This window comes from Gobio gobio (genome assembly GCF_949357685.1).
Source record: "Gobio gobio genome assembly, chromosome: 17".
Classification (NCBI taxonomy): domain Eukaryota; kingdom Metazoa; phylum Chordata; class Actinopteri; order Cypriniformes; family Gobionidae; genus Gobio; species Gobio gobio.
Genome location: NC_137110.1, coordinates 10,576,080 through 10,593,284, shown reverse-complemented (window position 1 = coordinate 10,593,284; position 17,205 = coordinate 10,576,080). Strand labels below are relative to the sequence as shown.

Below are 17,205 nucleotides of genomic sequence, written 5' to 3'. Positions count from 1 at the left end.
ACCTTTTATCAAGGATGCATCGAGAGGTGACTTGTGTGGACTTCAGACAGACTGGTATCCCAATGCATCTTGCACCAAAAAGCAAGCGTTAATAGCAGATGAGAAACCCAGCGTATTTTAAAAATACTACTGTTAAAGCTGCACTATGTAACTTTTCCGTCCACTAGAGGTCAACTATTCAATCGGGATAGAACTCGGGCAGAAATCATGTTTATGGATGTGATTATTAATGTTACTGTAGTATGAAGCAGAGCAGTTGTTGTGGGAGCGGAGCAAGGCCCCTGGAGCGATTATTAATAAGAAGAGCGGAATACGCCTCGCGAGCAGTGGGACCGTTATTATGGCATAATCGCCGGCGTGACTTTTATTATGCCACAGTCGCCGGCGCCACTTCCGCTTTTCCAGTCATGAGTATGAGGTAACACAGCTCTGTTTATCATATTAGATGCATCTGAGTGTGTTAATGATGTTATGACGTTACTCTGTGCGTTCGCTCGGCGGCTGCTATGACACTTCACACTGCAGTGAGAGTAAAGCGTTTCTGCAAAATAAAACAAAGGGTAACGCAGATATCATGACGCAATCGACAGGCGACTCCCTCACACGTCCGGTTCCTTGGTTAAATTGCAATTTTCTCACGATTTACAAATAGTTGGAAACATTTGGGATATTGTAAGTACTCAACTGAACAAAATATATAACACTAGCCTAGTGGTATTTAGATATTTTACTGAAAAAATTTTACATAGTGCACCTTTAATGTGTCACAAAATGTAGTTTTAAGACTTTTTCAGGCAAGAATGTAGTTGTTAAAAGCTCAATCTGTTGGTTATTTATAAAGAGAGCGCCTACTTGAAAATTTGATCTGGCTCTGTCTCTGTAGTTGTTAAACATGAGATATAATTTGTCTTATATAGATCTAACGGGCGATCTTTGGTCTCACGAATCTATAATTTGTTCCCTGCCTAATCGTTTTGGCTAAGGGCAAAGGGAAGTTTCATAACTTTATTTTTTAGGCTATTTAACTTTACCGTTGTAGTAGCCTACTAGCACTGACTTTGTTTGATTGAATTGTTTGCTTTATTTATTGTATAGCTTCTTATACCTTTTACTTATACTTTTTTCATGGCTATTATTGATCACACATAAACTGACATTTAACAAAAAGAGACTGGGTTGAGTTTTATGTCATATTTAATTTGATTACAGTGATAATCATATATATGCAAACTTATTTTCTGAACCACATATTCAAGTTTATTTATTTATTTTAAATGTAAACAGAAAGAGGCAGGGTTGTGTTTTTCATATTTTGTTTTGTTATAAATATACATGCAGTGAAGATAATCAAGGTATGTGATGCCTGAACCACATTTGTGTAGCAATAATATGTTTAATATTTTTTTTTAATTAAAATTAAAATAGGCAGAGTGGTGTTTTATAACATATATAACGTTTTATTGTAGCTTAAAATATACATACAGGAGTGAGAGCGAGCTGAGTGACATTATCAAGAACGCTGCTGTTCCATTAGCAGAGTACCAGACTTGTGTTCTCCCGAGACGAACTTGGCAAATCTGAACTTCCAAGGACGCAAGTTTGCGTACTTGGTATTGATAAATGGCCATACATCTTGCAGTGACACCAACAACAGTAAAGCATTAGTGGCCTATAGACTATACACTTGCTAATGTCTGCTTTGACGCTGGAAGTCCTTTCTTAGGCAATCCAAAGCAAACAAAGAGCTGATCAGGTTTTCAGTTTTCACAGGGCAGCTCTGTGGACATAAGCATATATATCCCAAATGTGCACTTCAATAAGCCCAAAGAATGCAGGTTTATGTGTTTATATGCTGGGAGAAATCGGGGTAAGGGGCAAGACTCTAGCTGAGTCGATCGGTTTATGCTTAAGAATGTACATGTAAACATGCTCACTTATCCCATGAACATGAAACAAAACTGTCTGTGCTTTTGGCATCTTTCGCTGCATTAACGGCGCATTCTCTCATGACGACGATGAATCTACCTCAATAAAAGCTGATAACTGTAGGCCTATATCATGTTTTGGTGCTATGGAAACAATAAAATCCTGACGAACATCTATGCCGTTTTCATCTTGGCTTGAACAACAACTTTATAAGAATGATGCATCTCTTTTATATCAAGCTCTTGACAATTTGTGAATAGATTACCTTGCAATTTTGATGTGGGATGTAGTTTTGTTTTTTATTTAGTTTTTTTGAACATTTTCATTGAGGAGTCCTCAATACTCACGTGTCAGTGATGTTGCACGTTTGGTAAAAATACAAGCCTTAAGATAATAATAATAATTTAATACATTTATGGCAAGGTTTCTTACAAATCACCAAGGTACGAAGGCACCTGCGAGTAACCTTGATCATGCGGAGTGGGTCTTGAGCCACCACTGCAGGGGTCTCATGTACAGCAGTCCAAAAGGTATCACGTTGTATCACTTTGGACGCAGCTGACATCAGACCCAACAGTCTCTGAAACTGTTTGACAGTGTGTGACTGGCCTAGCTTTATCCCATTCATGGCTGTGAGTATAGCAGCGACACGAGCAGGCAATAGACAGGCCTGCACCACTACTGAATCACACACCCAGAAATGTGGTCATTTGTGCTGGAGAAAGCATACTCTTCTTGGCATTCAGCCTTAACCCCAACTTTTGCATGTGGGCGAGAATGACATCTCGATACTGAAACACCATATACTCCAATTGAGCTAAGATTAGCCAATCATATATAATTGAATACATGGATGCCCTGGAGTTGCAACGGAGCCAGGGCTACATCCATGCATTTCGTGAAAGTGCGGGGCGATAAATCTAGACCGAAGGGAAGAACCCGATATTGGTACACTTCGCCTCCAAAAGCGAACCTCTGGAATTTCCTTTGTTGTGGAACAATGAATACGTGGAAGAATGTGTCCTTTATATCTATCATGACAAACCAGTCCTCTGATCTGATCTGAGTAACAATCTGCTTCAAAGGCAAAAATTTTAACTTGAGCTTCTTGACTGAACAATTCAAATGGCAGCCCAGAGACCTGAGCTCGGCGAGGAAGGTAGGGTTTGAACACTGCCGCATGCTTTTTAGCTTCCTGAAACCTCTCGACGACCATATTCATAGCGTCGCTGAAGAGGCCTGGAGGAGAGAGCGGAGTGTCCGCCGAAAGGCTTTGTCCTTTTCTTTAATAGCGAACAGGTACAGCCAGAGATGCCTCTCTAAGGCTACCAGGGCTGCCATAGACCGGTCGATGGCTCTGGCCGTCTCCTTGGTGGCCCGGAGACACATGGCCTGACGCTACTCCTTAACTGCATTGGGCCCCACCCCCTCCCTTCTTCCAGGTCTCTTAGCAGGTCAGCCAGGTACACCTGCAAGATTGCCATTGTGTGCAGACACGGACCAGCCTGACCTGCTGCCGTATACGCTTTACCCACCAAAGCCAAAGATGTTCTGAGCGGCTTGTTGGGTAACGCCGGGCCCTTCAGGGATGATGCTGTGCTAGGGCACAGATAGCTTGTGAGCATCTGTTCCACCTTGGGCATCGCCCCATACCCGTACTCTTTCAATCCGTGAATGTCAGAGTATACTTGGACCTGAGGGCTGAAGAGATTGGATGAATATGGTTTATACCACAACCTCGAAACTTCCTTATGGAGGTCGGGAAGGAAAGGAACGACTGAGCAGGGTCTCCCAGAGGAGGGAGAAGCCAGGGCGGAGACAAAAGCAGAAGTAACCAGGAAGGAGACAAAGGCGGAAGGATCCAGGGAGTAATTCCCAGCAAGAGAACCAGGATGCAGGCCCACGACGGAGTCAAGGGAGGGAGGAGCCATGGTGGAGCCTTGCCAGGTGGACTGAGACAGAGCCGGTGTGACTGAGAACTGAGGTGAAGTCCAGGAGGTGGAGGGACAAATCAAAGACGAAGCCTCGTAAGTCCATATCAAAATCATAGCAACGACTGATCAATGCGGAGCCAAAGGGACAAGGAAGCCCAGTGAAGCCGTGAGGACAACGGTCCCAGGTGGAGCCAAGGGAGCAAGGAGACAAGGTGGAGCTGACTGGCTTAAAAGGTCTGTTCAGAGCTATGAGGTCAACACTCCTGGGCTGAGCTGGCTATATAGCACAAAGCGAATTCATGATGCAAAGAACTGGCAGCGTAGGAGGAGGCGAAGGGCTGATGTGAGGCAGTGAAGACAGGGCCGAAGGACTGGGCAGTGCAGGCAGAGGGTTACAACAAATGGCCTTCCTGGCCGATGCTGGACACACGTATAGTCTAAAAATGGCCTCCTTTTTCGATGCAGAACAGGCAGATAACTCTAGAACTATCCTTGGCTGACATGGAATAATACCCACTGCAATAATACCCAGTCGATGTTGTTCTGAAAGTTCCCTCGAGGTCCCTCTCCAGGCAGGTATGCACAAGTTTGAGGATTCAAACCTGCCCGGAAAAGATGCATAGGTCATTGTCTGATCTTCTGTTAAGAATGGTTACAACAAGGATGAGACAAGGAGGATCTATATTCAGCAGTAATTTTATTAAATAAAACTAAAAGAAACAAAGCACTCAGAATACGCAGGCATAGCAAAATACAAACAGAACAACCAGTATACACGGACTAGGTCCAACAATAACACATGGTTTAATGCTGCCTTCACGTGCCATCGGAATTATCGTAAGTCCGAGTTTCTGAGGTAAAAATTGCACATGAACGCCCTCACATTTTGAAATTTGAATGCAATGAGCTCGTAGTCACGACATCAGAAATCGGAATTATCAAATGTTCGATAGCACGTGAAGGCAGCATAAATACACAAGCAAACTAAATCAAAGAAATGAGACACAGGTGATACAACCCAATCAATCAATGAAAAAACATGGAAACTAATGAACTCAGACAAACGAATCTGAGATAGAAACAGTGAAAACTAACTCAAGGTCCAACTAAAGCAAACACACACCTAAAGTCTCCACTTGTGTATTGTTAGTAAAAAATTAATAGTCCCGCCAATAAAACTATTGTGTCAGGCCAATTGCTTCCTTCTGACAGATGAGGGGAATGTTCTGGAAACCTGTTTTTAAAAAAAAGTCATAAAATAGTCATTTGCAATTCCACTAAGTGGTCCAGAAATTGCACCGTTCATCTTGAAATAGTGACTGTAGATTTGTAATAATTTGGCATATTTTGTTTTGTTCACATTTACACAGTCAATTTGGCTGCAGACATTCTTTTTTATCTTTTAGTGATTATATATGCAGCAAGAGAAGTCAGCAAATGTGTCTGAGTGCACAAAGACAGTGGAGAAGCTGCTGTTCGCCGTTTTTGCCTTCAAGGCTGTTGCTCTTTTTCCTCTCTGTCTTTCCTGCAAGTTAATCCCATCAGGAATTCAATTTACTTCTCTTTTAATTATCGCCTTCCAATTGACTATTTTAAAAGGAGAAGATTTTCTCCAATCCCACTTACTATAATTAGGGCTTATGTGCGGATAATGAAAATTTTAAGGGATCAAAGGTGGAATTCATTTGTAAAGGGGCCAGGATCTGTTTAATGTAGTTGCTTACTGTGTAATCCTGAGATTGGTATGCAATACAAAGTGCCACAACAAACATGTAAATAAAAAAAATTAAGTGTTCGCCTAAAATTAGCTATCAGTAGCACTATATTTCCCCCCAAACAGTCTAATGTCACCGGTTTATCCTGATTTGAAAAACCTGTGTTTGACAACAGGCTTGTTAGCTTGTGCCACCTAGTGGATTAGCACCTTCCGTGTTGACATGAGGTTATGTATCTAATAACAAACGATTGATTTCCCTCCCTGACAGTCTCACAAATTGGAAGCTTTACTGCCTTAAAACTTCACCGGCCCTAAACACACAGCCAGAGCATATACGGTCATAGTGTGTCCTTTAACAGTCGATGTGAATGCAATCTTCCTCCCTCTGTGAGGACATGAGTGCTAAGGAAGATGGATTCATTGTAGACCTATTTCTCAAGCAGTTTGGGTGCTGCTGCCTTTTCCCCTGCCTTTGAGTTGCATGAACATATGCAAAGTAGCCATAGTTACACAGCAACACACACACAGACATGCACCTAGCAACCCCGTCACACCAGTGTCAAAACATGTCACGCTCTCCACCTTGCCGTTCTGTCACAGCAGACAGAGGGTGCCATCGGGAGTTAAGCATGTCAATAAGCCCCTAACATTGATCAAGACACTTACTGAACAGCTTATAAACCCCCTGGCGCAGGTGCCTGAATAGATCAGTCTTCTGATCCAACTTAATTGAGGAAAATTTGATAGTATTGAGGAGAGAAGGTGGGGGAGCCTAAACTCCAATCATGACATAGAGCAATGTGATCTCATTAAAAGACATACATAATTGATCAGCTAATGCAACTGCTTCATAAGGGTTTCTCTTGGATTGTATTTGGCAGCTGTGTTCTGTGATGAGCTCTTGTGTTCCTTGCAAAACCACTCACCAGGATATTTTCTCTTAATGCAGAATGCCGGGTCTTATAAGGCACGCTTAAAATGTATCGGGTAGATATTTCATGACTAATGTTATCAGGACTTATAACAATGTTTTAAGTTGATGCATTATCATCCATGAAAATGTTACAGTACTTAGAAACCCCACACGTACAGTAAAACTTTAATGCAGTACAACGTCTGGGAGATACTCTTCTGCTATTGTCTAATTGGATTTGTTTGATTGTATTCTTCTAGTGTTTTTATTGGAGTCAGACTGGGCCGAAAGAGAAACAGCGCTACTCTATTGGATAAAAGTGTTATTTCTGAAAGGTGCATGCCTGCTTTGTGAGTTAAAGCTTTAATAATTTCGGTGTTCTGGGATTTGACTGGGTCAGACAAACAAAATAAAAGAATTTGAGCACAGGAGAGAGGTTAATTTCTGAAAATTACTATAATTACTTTTACACATATTATTGTGGTCTCCGTGTTAAATTATAGCATGTAGCCATATAAATGAATTATTTTGTAACATCAGCTTTAAAAATGTCTTTTATTTAATATACATATCATTTTTAGGTGCTAAATGTGTTAATGTCTAAAGTAAGTGGTTTTGTTAAAGTCAAAAATATGATTTCATTATTAATCTAAATCAACGTTTGTGTTTAAGGTCAGATGTAGAAAATAATTAGTAACATCAGCGCATTGTAATTTTTGACACTATTAAACTTTTTAACATTCCAAAAAAAGGGATGGCATGGTGAATTCTGAGAATGCTCATTTGCTTAATTATTTTTTAAAGTATTATTTTTAAGGCTGTCAAAAGATTAATCGCGATTAATCGCATCCAAAATAAAAGTTTGTGTTTACATAATATATGTGTGTGTACTCTGTTAATTATTATTTATATATAAATACACACACAAGCATGTATATATTTAAGAAAAAATATTATTTTTTATATAAAACATTTATATTTATATATATTATAGATTATATAAATGTATATACAGTATATACATGCACATATTTCTTAAATATATACATGAATGTGTGTGTATTTATATATAACAAATAATTAACAGAGTACACACACATATAGGTATTATGTAAACACAAACTTTTATTTTGGATGCGATAAATCACGATTAATCTTTTGACAGCCCTAATTATTTTTGAAATATTTGACCATTTGAATATACATGTTGCCATATGTTCTCCATAAATTATAAGGTTATTTACAGTTCTTATTTGACAATATTTTACAGTACAATGACATTATGATCTTTTAAAATATGTTTTAAAATATCTGAATTAGTATTCTAATTACTAACATTTTAACAGTATTTTTTCTCTCTCTTTACAGTGCACCCAAAGCAACTCAACAAAGTGCACTCCCGCCCTCTTGAAAGCAAAATGAATAATACATGGCATATTTTACTGCAAATTTACGTTTCTGCCATATCAGCTGTGTCCTCGTATCCCTAATGTCAAAGCCTCAACCCTTCGTGACACAAAGATGATGTGATTTGTGTGACTCTTTGGGAGCCCTCCAGCACAGTATGTGGGAGGTGCCCACCCCGTGCCACACGAGCAGCGCGGGCTCATGTTGATCTAATGCAGGAATCAGTGGGACCGTGTGTGGATAGCGCGATATCTCCAGCTCTACGCTGGCACTCACATATTCTGCCATTAAGCGGCACTTTTTGGAGATCCTGTCCGTTTTATCCGGATGCTCGGTTCAGTGAGAGTCTTGCTGTGAGCCCGCATCACTCTGAGGAAGGGAAGAGACTCGATGTATCACAGTAAGTGCGTCTTTAGTTATCAGCTGTGCATCGCTCCATCACACTGAACTCGGGGTTATATTGCTTCTCTATCCGCACTTCAAACATTTGTGGAGAGTGAGTATGCCGATGCACGTTTCTTCGTGTGGTTTTGGTTTGCGACATAGGCTATTTTCTTTAGTCATTTACTTCGATAAGGGACACATCCTCACTTTGACGACTGCTTAGACGTCTCTCCGTTTATTTTAAAATATTATTTTTTTTTGTGTGTGCGATAGAACACTAAAGATCAGTGTATTGTTATTGTTAGTAGTAGTGCTAGTGGTAGAAGGCGTAGTAGTGAAATAGCAATAGAATAGTAGTATTAGATTAGTTGGAAAGATACAATATAGCCTACAGTTGTGATCAAATGACTAGTTGGAATTACTAGTAGAGTAGTAGCAGCAATATAATAGTTTAATTAGCATTAGTTGGACTAATGAGTATTACAGTATTAATAGCATATATTAGTATTATTAGTAGTAGTAGTATTAATATCACTACTTCTATCTATCTATCTATCTATCTATCTATCTATCTATCTATCTATCTATCTATCTATCTATCTATCTATCTATCTGTCTGTCTGTCTGTCTGTCTGTCTGTCTGTCTGTCTGTCTGTCTGTCTGTCTGTCTGTCTGTCTGTCTGTCTGTCTGTCTAATTGTTGTTTTTGGTCCAATATTGTTCTTTGATGTACATGTGGTATATGGAACACCATTTACCTTACATTATTACCAATAAATATTATTATTGTATTATTATGTACTATGTTTACATGCATAAAACCAAGTCATTGGCATTGTAAAAAGTTTTGCATTGCTTCAAAAGTCATTTTAATTAAGCAGTAGAACACTTGGTAAATTTTTTTATCAATGCAAACTGTTGTTTTGGTATTATCGCAAAAAGTGACCGTCTTTGAGATCATTATTCATCAAATCCTGAGTAACTAACCACTGCAGGTGTCATGATGCTGGCAGGCACAGAGGTGTACCTTTAATTTATTCACAAAAACTGTATTACTCAGTTCATGACACAAGTGATGATATGTGAGTGGGTCAGTTGTTTACTGTCTAATGAGTCTGTCCATTTTCACTAGTTTGACGCATTCAGGCCGATTTGTGCACCTGTTACGATTTCATTATTCAGCTGACCTTGTGATCAGCCAATCACGTGGAGGAACAGCCTCATATCATGTGACTTTTCACCTGTGTTTTGCTGTTCTTCCTATGTGTGTGTGTTTATATATATATATATATATATATATATATATATATATATATATATATATATATATATATATATATATATATATATATATATATATATATATATGTATGTATGTATGTATGTGTGTGTGTGTGTGTGTGTGTGTGTGTGTGTGTGTGTGTGTGTGTGTGTTATGTTGTTCATTACATTTTATTTTCTCTCTCGCTCTCTCTCTCTCTCTCTCTCTCTCTCTTGCTCTCTCTATATAAATATATTTGTTCGTCACTTTTAACCAAGAGAGAGTGACAAGCATCTTGATGTTTGCAGTGAAAGTCATCATCACTGTTGACTTTTCAAACCTTGCTCGAATTGATCTTACTTACTGAAACAGCTGGTGCTGGGTTGTGTACAGAGCGCATTAACGTCAGGACGGGTCTGCATTACCGATGCTTTGAGACATGTTGCGCTGGGGTTAATGATCTGATATGCTCTGGGTTTGATTCGGTTAGAAAGCGTTATGCTGGAGACTAGTGCCTCTGCAGATGTTTATTAATCCGCTCTCACTGTCCCTCCATCGCTTAATCCGGCCGGATTTACTGATTATTGCTGTCCACAAACTCCATAAACCACTCAGAATATATTTATTTATTTCCCTTGAAGGATTTACTCACTGCATCACGTTAAGTCATACCCTCCTTATATTTTGCTCCTTATTTGATTGATTTATTAATTAAGTCACTATATGGCTGGGGTTCTGGAGGCGGAGATCAGCGATCTAAATAAAACGGAAGTTATAGACCTCATCTGTATGTGGTTGGATAGACAGACTTATCTAGCATCTGTCGCTTAGCATCACAGACTGCAGCTCCCTGCGTTAAGTACAATCTCGTCTCGTCTGGTGGCCAAGCAGACGAGGTTTTATATGGATCATATTTAATGTTAATCACCGGTCAGGCTGTAACAATGCAGGACATGTTGTATGATTATCTCTCGCTCACAGTGCTTAGTGGCTTCTCTTTCAAAGCAACCTTTGTTTATGTTCATGTCATAATACATTAGAGACAAATTCAGTGTGATTGCATATATGCATGCAAATGAGATTGGTATAAATCAGGGTAACATCTAATGTCAAAACACTGCTGATAGGAGACTATGTTACATAATTATTGTTTTGGATAATGTTTTGGCATTAGGCGAATAGCTGAAGTCGTTTTGAATGGCCTTTTCATATACTGCACGGTCACAAATAGTTATCAAGCGTTATCAAGACGAAAATAAGAGAGAGGGAGAGTGTGAATGGGTTCTTATGGTAAGTGTGGCGGCCTGTCAGAAGTGATGTAGTGCAAGTGACATTAAAAAGATTCTGGGGTGGTTGCATTTCATAAAAATTTAAATGGATGGTTTCTGCTGGTGAAAGCATTGAGAAAATGTGTCAGGAAGGCCACTTCTATATAATATATACTTTCCTAGTCCTTTCTAAGAAAAGTTACTGAAATGTGTGGTATCCGCGCGTTCAGGTCAGGGCTGAAGAGTTTTGCAGGTTGTTTTCATTTTACACTTAATTTTCACTTCGTTGGCAACAGACGTGTGAAGGCAACTAATAAGTACAATATGGTGACATTAATTGCAACTTTCTTGCAAAGAGTGTTAGCAGGGATTTTGATTGCTCTGTGAAATGAGAAAAATAAGAACAAATAATGAAAATGATAATGAAAACTTTTACAGAAAAATGCAGATCTGAGAGGGGTACCAAATAATAAAAAAAACCCCACAATGTTCGTTAGTTAAAGGGATATGTCAACTAAAAGTGAAAATTATGTCATTTGCTCACGGTTTTTTTCTGTGGAAGGTTTTTTTTTTTTTGTCTGTAAAATATAAGTGGTCAAATGTTGTTCGGACCAAAATGTTCAGTATATATTTTTGTGTGTTGTCCTGTAGAATATTGAACATTTTCATTTTGGGGGAACTATACCTTTAAGTATGTTTTGCTTCGTCTAGTATTTTGAATAGTCGTCATGTTTGCTAGGAGACTTACACCGTGTTGCTTCCTTCAGGGAAATGTAGAGCCCCTCGGGAACTCTCTGTTGTTACTGTATCCTTCTAAGCGAGTCCCACTTTGATGTTTACATAGAGCAAATTCAGTGGGCAGCCCGGGTTAAAAAGCAACAAAGCCGTCATTGGGAATTCAAGTTCATTTACATGTGGGCTAGACACAGCTGGCCACTCTCATGACTGGCAAAATAGCATTTTGGACAGTGTCCTGAGAAGTCCGTTAGCGTCTAATCTAGGGGCTCTCCTCTCCCAGCGGACCGTGCGGTAAGCCAGGGTGAAGCCCGGCAAATAAAGACAAATGCTCTGTGTCACCCGCCTTACGCCTCCAGTAAGAGACTCTCCTTTTGGCTCTGCACTCTGTAGGTTTTTAAAAGCAAACAGCGGCGTGCAATTTTTCAAAACATTATTATGCACAGAGAGGCTGTGGGCCCATGATACTTCTTTCGCCCGTGCGCATGCTGAGACTTGTAAGCCTCTTGTGTCATATTAAGATGATTTCCCCCCCCCCACTCCCCATCCAGACGTTGTGAAATCTCAAAGTCGGTTTCTTTTTTCTCTCTCGCTCTCTTCCACCCCCCCTTTTTTTTCTCTTTATCGAGAGACAGCCAGTGTCTTAGCGCAAGCATATGCTGAGTGCCTTTGACACATCTCTTCTACGGAATTATTTGCATATTTGCCAAGCATTGAAATTGATCCAGCTGACATCACAGATCAAAGCCTTGTATACTGACAGCAGTGTACTAATGGATCTAAGATGGCTGTCAATTAGGAAAAACAATCCCTCTGGTGCTGGAAATTGTTAAATCTCAGATACCTCTCGAGAGTGTAGGGTGTATTGAATGCGCACCCTTCACACGAAGCAATGGGTCTAGTAGTTTATTAATAGTGTTCCCGGCGCTTAGCATTAGTGGCTAAAAGGCTAAACTGAAGACATAAACGCTACTGGGAAAGGGAAGTCTCCCTTTTGTTTTGACGCATCATGTTTTATTCCATATTGGAGTGAAGTTGAGGGAAGCTGACAGCAGTGTATAATAGTATAAAGGTCTCTTTCACACAATTGCACTTTTTTTGAGTGCAGACACACTTTTTAAGGGTTCAGGACCGTAACCGGAGCAAAGCAAAGCTGTATTGTTACTGGGATCTGAGTTAACGGAAACCCTCAAAAAGTGTGTTTAGTGAGAAATTGCCTTGAAGAAACTGAGTGATTTTTGAAGACAGGTGAAAATGTAAGGTTAAGAGTAGTGGAGGGGCATCGGTGTAGTACAGTTTTCTCTTCTTTTTTTTTCTCCTAGTTCTAGTTCCCGTCTAAAGGAATTGTTGTAAAATCCAGTATTTGGTGTCCGTTTATTATACTTGGTTTGTACTATCGGATGGACTAAAGCTATTGTTTGGGCAAATATGCAAAATATTGAGCGAGGGTACATTCAGTATTCAGCGTGTTTAAAAAAGTTCCCATTAAAGCAGTGCTTTTCTTTTATTCTGCTGTTATCACTACCACTTAATGTCTCCGAGCTGTATTTTTAAGCTCCTTGGCTTCATGTAATGATCCTCAAACATGATTGCAAGTAGACTGGCCGCAAACAGAGCTATCATTCATTTTAATAACACTGCCATTGTGCCTTTTTATTATGCCTTAATGTCCAGTTATGCGAATGGACTTGCGAGCTGCTTTTATTTCAGATTTCAGTGTCACAGACACATTCAAATTATGTTTTTTTCCCTTTTCTTTTTGAATTTACAACCTCAAAAAAACAAAAAACAAAAAACACTTACAAAATACAAATACATATTTTTTAATTCTGGATGGAAGATTTGTTCTATACCACACTTGCACGATGGTAGTACAATGGAAAAGCAAGCAATTGTAATATTATGAGACTGTTTATATATACTATGATTATTTACCAAGGATAAATATATAAAATACTTTTTATTCATTATTCATTATTTATCTAAGCACATAAAAGGAAAGTGGAAATTGGTTTGAGTTTAATAACCAACACATCTGTCTCTAATAATCTGTGGGTCTGAATTAGTTCAGACTCACTGAACTGTATCCCATATCTGCCATTTCTAAATGTGTTACAGACCTATTATTGTCTGTTGTTTCTTATGCAATCATGGTGCAACATATTCCTTTGGGAATATGGGTAATTGTGGGTTTCATTAGCGGAGCATAACATGATAAGGCAGTTATGGAACTATTGGCGCTGGGATTCCGGTTTTATTATTTACCTTTAATGTGCTCCCTGGTAGTTCTTCCCTGCTAGTAATATGTCAGATAGAGACGTTGGATATGATGTGCTTTGATGATGGCCATGTCGGGCAAATTGTTTAATCAGCAAAGTGCTGCCAAACCACATGGGTGTGTTTTGAAGTGCTTATGAGAAATCCAAGACAATTTTCAGGGGAGTTCAGATGGTGCTAAAAACAATATTTAGGAATATATATAGGAATATAACCCACTGAGTGAGATTAAAGTTTGGTTTGATGATAAAACTTGAGTGTATGCTTGCCTCTGAGAGCAGTCATGATGTAATCTGTCTTAAAAGTTAGAAAACTGGTCACAGATAGGCAGCGGTGATGCTGGTGCATGGTTTTTTGGTCATAATACAGATTTCAATAACATTAAAGAAGCTGTATTGGATATTTTTTAGTTATGCATTATTTTAAGTTCCACTTATAATGTTACATAATATTTTTTTTCCAGTGTCTAAAACACTATAATTGTCCTATAACTTAATTTTTTATATAAATATATAAAATTTTCCACTCTCTGACCATTACACCACATCTTAACCAGGCATGATGTAATTTGTCTTTACACACTGAAAGTGAAAATGCTGGATGATGCAGCACATTTAAAGCCAGTTAGAACATATATGGTGTTCGATATATAGTTAAAGCCACTTCACTTCTTGAGATTTTAATGTGGGCGGGGCTATCCAACATAGTGCAGCAGAAATAAAACCAAACAAGCAATTGATAAAATGTCTTGCTGCTGTTTGTACTGTAGTCATGAATATACTAATTCTACCTTGATCATTCATGCTAGTTCATAGTGCATTAACTTAACAGATGTAACATTAAAAAATGTATTAGTAAATGTTAAAATTAACAATCTAACAATGAACAATACTTCTACAGCATTTATTGGCATTAGTTAATGTTACTCTTACCTTATAGTGTTACAATTGATATAAATCCTAACAGTCTACACAATTAAAATATCTACACAATGGCCATAGCATTGGAATTAGATGTGTATATACCGTACTGTTCTGAATATAAGACGACTCTGATTGTAAGACGACCCCCCTTTTTCAACATGTACCTTTTGGAAAAAAGCTTTTTGTAGACCAAATCTTGTATTTTAGACAGAGAATGCTTTTGTTTGAAAATAATTTTCATATTGAACATTTTTCATATTTAAATTTTTGTATTGAAATTATTGCAAATACTGGTAAAATATACCAATGATCACATTTAAAAATATGCCCAGTTTTGAGCAGTCTCTCGCCACGAGTTTCAACCCTTGTCAATACTTAAAAAAAAATGTATGCGCATGTGCGACCTGCGTGTACAAAGTGCATGTGGTTACAAAAATCTGGTTGTCTGATGACGAAATTTGCGTCACGCACACTGTATGCTGACCCTCACGTTCGAATCAAAAGTGAAGTACACTTTGGCCTTAAGACTGTCCTTTTGCTCTCACGATCTTCTAACATTACACTCTAACACACCATATTTCTTGGCGCACGCGTTTTACGCGTATTTGGCACCTCCTATTATTTTGCAGATGTATTTCTAAAAAAATGCCCCATTGACTTATATTCAGAACAATGCGGTATTGTATGTATACCTTCACACTATTTGCTTCTATTTTAGAACGCTTGACATTTATCTAATTAAATGTATTACAGTGATGATAAAAAACGAACTAAAATCGAATACATTTCTGATTTGTTTATATCAACGTCTCACGTCACTAGCTTTAAATCTGCTACTTCTTTGGCTAAAGGATGCATAAAAGTGATCAGCTGGATATAGGCTAAATGAATGCAAATAGATGGTAACAATCATGACAGTAAACATTTGGGTTGGACTTGCGTGTGTTTTTGTCACACTGTTTTAACCTCTTGAGGTAATGTAAGCATCCTCTCAGCCTCGATGGCGAAATATACTGCTAATACAGCATCTAGTCAACAAATTAATTACTTTATAATAGGGGTCTAACGGTACACGTATTCGTACCGAACCGTTTTGGTACAGGACTTCCGGTATGGTGCACGTGTGTACCGAACGGTACCAAATGCAATCTTTAACAGTTAACAGTCGGATTGTTTAATGTGCAGAACATACTTCAATCCGAGTTCCCACACGAACATATTACGTATTCTGTCCATTTTATCACAAAACTCAAACGATAAATGCCGTTTTGGCGCTCTTTATTGTAATGTGACAGATCACTGTATATGCGCGTCAGTTCAAGCGAACTGAAATGTATCATATTTTGTGTATTCGCTCAATCAGTGTTTCAACGGCGGTAAAACGTCAATAAAACAGCCTGTAAACAATGTCACATAGCATTACATTTACCTCAGAAGTCATTCAGTGTCCACAGCTGGTTAGTTCACTAGAGAAATGAACTCTTTCGCTAAATATATGCACTATATTAGCCTGTATATTCATTATATTCTACTTAACCTGTTAGTGATGTCTTGATTATTTAATGTATGTGTATATATAAGTCATGAAAATGACAGCCACTGTGTATAAATGATTATATTCCAACAGAATTGAAGTGAAAACATAATTTTATAATTAGATTTAGAAGTTAATTCAAAAACTGCCTCATGTGAAGTTTACTTGTTTGCATACAATGTGTTATTTGAGTGTTGATTATTATATCTAAAAATAAATAGCAACTAAATTTAGGCTAATAGTTTGGGCTCTATGTTTAACCTTTAATATAGTTATGTGCAAGTAAGGGCTCTCTATATAGTTTACAGAATTATCTTTAAAAAACGTTTAGTTATTATTTAATTCATTTAAGGACACAATTTGTTCCGTAAACCTCTGTTTAATAAAAATAAATATCAAAATGTCAGTTTTGTGTACCGTTACACCCCTACTTTATAATGATATGAAAACATGTACTGTAGTGTACTGTGTACATACTGTACTGCTTGTTTTAAATCCGTATCTGAAGTGTCGCGCTCTGCGCAGTGCTCCGCCTCGTGTCAAAACAAACACCACGAGGCTTCAGTGATAGTTTTCCATAGCCTCTAGAGGCCACTCTTGTACTGTATAATTTTGAAATGTTAAGTCTTTTTTTTTCTAGCCAATTTTAGGCAATAAATATCCAATATCTAAAAACACTAATTTTGGTTAGTAACTGATATGGTCTTGATATATTCTTAGTATTTTTTACATTTTCACTTTGAAGAAGGCATAAGTTTGTGTTTCAGAGGGTAGTACTATTATAAATTACGTAGAAATGTACTGTCTTCTTTGGCTAAACGATACCAGTGTCATTGTGTGTCCTCACGCGACTCCTCAGGTATGAGAGATTACTCCAATTTCCTGTTCGCTTCTGACAAATTGTTGCACCGAAGCAAAATCCAGGCC

The 17,205-nt window shown here is 38.3% G+C and overlaps 1 protein-coding gene across 2 annotated transcripts in view; it reads left to right on the top strand.

The window, feature by feature from the left end:
- The first annotated feature begins 8,108 nt into the window (after positions 1-8,108).
- The window catches only part of cntn4 (contactin 4), a 229,651-nt gene continuing 220,554 nt past the window's right edge, over positions 8,109-17,205 (top strand). Inside the window, exon 1 of one of the 2 annotated variants that reach the window (XM_079841184.1) lies at positions 8,109-8,297. The gene's annotated coding sequence lies outside the window, so the exon portion shown is untranslated. The remainder of the gene's footprint in view (positions 8,298-17,205) is intronic. The other variant, XM_079841185.1, reaches the window with a different exon arrangement.